The following is a 2603-nucleotide window of genomic DNA, read 5'->3' on the forward strand; positions in this document are numbered from 1 at the left end:
TTACAATGACTGTCCACTCCAAGATTGGACTGGACAGGGTTCAGAGGAAGTGCAAAAAATCTGTGAGATATGCTTCTCTTGCCTCAGTGCCTCACAGCAGTTTTCAATTTCACTAGAATGAGTAACTAGCACACTGGGGGCACATGTAAAATACCAACACCTGAACAGAAAGGAAAAGTACTAGAGAAATTGGGATTGAAAAAAAATCTCCAAATACATATTCTTTATATTTGCTGCTTAACAAACCATTTTTTTGTTTGTATTCATTTTCACAATTGATGAATATCAAAACTAAGCAAGATCTTATATTGACTGTCACACTTGACGGTGGAAGTTCTTATTTTATATTTTCAAAAACAGTTTATCAACAGTTGGATTGGAAAGAAATAAATTGTTTAACATGAGCTCTAATAAGAGATTTCCACATGTTTTTAATTCAGCCCTCATCATTTTCATGAACATATAACATTATGAATAAGTTAGGATGTAACAATTAATTTTAGGTCCAACACTCATCTATGGTCATGAGGTCTAGGTCATGACCGAAAGAACAATGTCCTGAATACAAGCGGCTTCCTCTGTAGGTTGGTTGGGCACTGCCTTAGAGATAAGTCCAGGATGAAGGGAAGAACATAGATGGATGGAGGGATGGATGTGAGAAAGTGCAAACCCAGTAGGTATCATTAGAAACCTTGATGTCAGTGATGCTGCAGACAGATGCCATATTGGAGAAAAACTCAGCATGAGGGTATGAGGGAATTTCTTAAAGCTGGGGTGGAAAGTCCTTTTCAGACATTTATCATCAGCTGGATAAGGAAAACTGTTAGGCTTTCCAAGCCCCAAAGCACAATGACAAGTTATATTTTGTAGTAAATCTAAATCTGTTATGAATTATCTCGGGTTTTTGGTTTGGATGTCGTTTGTATTGTGCAGGTTGGCTGTGACTTCTCCTGGATGCCCTGCCCTCTCCTGGGTTCTCCTGGAGATGGTCACAGCTGCCTGGAATTATTTTATTGAGAATTCTATGTTAGAAGGTGTCTGCTCTTCTCTCTTTTGTCATTTCCAGTTGTCTATCCTGTATTATGCTGAATTATATGAAGCCACGTCATCTAAAGACGTAAGGTTGCGCGTCCTCCTGGAATCTTCCCTAACTGCTTTTGACTTTCTTTAAAAAACAAAGCAAAACAAACAAAAAAACTTGGTACGGATTACGACCCGAGACACAGATCAACGGACAAGAATTTTCTTCTTTTGGACATTTTTGCGCTCGAGATACGCGCGCCGTTTGCTCGGGGCTGGCTGGCAGCCTTGAAGCTGTCAAAGCTAGCTGATATAGAGACGAGCTGACGGACCCATTAGCCAAAACTTTTTTGCTTTTTTTTTCTCTCACTCTTCTTTTCCAACCATGGCACCGAAGAAAAACCCAGCTTCCGAGGAAGTAGATGACATTAAAAAGTCACTCGACTTCATGGCTGAGGACATTACTATGATAAAAGTGCAGCAGAAAAAACTTTTGGATTTTTTTAGAGGAGGAGATGAAGGAGGTGAAGCGACTGCGGGTTCTGAATTAAGTAAAGGATAAAAAGATTCCAGAGCTTGAAATGCGCGTGGATGACCTGGAACAAAACTCCCGATCCAACGACCTTGTAATCACCGGACCAAAGATCAATCCCCGGTCATACGCGCAAGCGGTGACTTCCGACAGCGGGAGGGACGCCGGTGAGCTGGAGGGAAGTTCTGTGGAGCAGCAGGTGGAGGCTTTTCTCCGCTCCAAGGGGATTTCTCTTGACGTGGATAATATAGAGGCCTGCCACCGCCTTCCAAGAAGAGGAGTGAATGAGGCGCCGAGGATCATCCTTGGGTTTGTGAACCGAAAGCACAAACAAGCCCTGCTGAAGCAAGGAAGACAGCTCAGAGGTACCAACGTCTACCTGAATGAACACCTGACCAAGAAAAATGCTGATATTGCCAAGAAAGCTAGAGAATTGAGGAAGCAAAATAAAATACAGAGTACCTGGGTGTCTAACTGCAAAATATTCATTAAGCTGAACGGAACACCAGAGGAGGCCAAGGTTCTCGTGATCAGGAGTATGGAAGGCTTGGAGAAATATTATTGACATCATAACTGGACTAAGAAGGTAAGATGTCATTCTACAAATAGTCATAATGACATCAAAACCCAACAGTTCAACAAATGATAAAAGGGACCAGGACTTACAGCAGCTCATCCATCTAGGTGACCATCTGGAACTTAAACCATTTAGTAGTTCTGATATCTTGCAAGAACACATAGATCCAGACATTAAATTCTTTTCCACCATAAACATTGACTGTAAATACTACACCACAGAGGAGTTCCATATGACTGTTAATCAAGAAGGAAGATTGTCAATAATTCACTTCAACAGTTGAAGCATGTATAAACATTTCACAGCGATTAGTGAATTTTTACAGGGAACTGGTTATCTAATCAACATCATAGCTATTTCAGAAACTTGGTTCAACTGTGATAAAGACATTCATTTTGAGCTGGACAATTATAAACTTTATTATGTGAATAGAGTTAACAAAACTGGTGGAGGAGTTGCTCTATATGTACAGAA

Source organism: Oryzias melastigma, linkage group LG15 (genome assembly GCF_002922805.2).
Source record: "Oryzias melastigma strain HK-1 linkage group LG15, ASM292280v2, whole genome shotgun sequence".
In the NCBI taxonomy this organism is placed as follows: domain Eukaryota; kingdom Metazoa; phylum Chordata; class Actinopteri; order Beloniformes; family Adrianichthyidae; genus Oryzias; species Oryzias melastigma.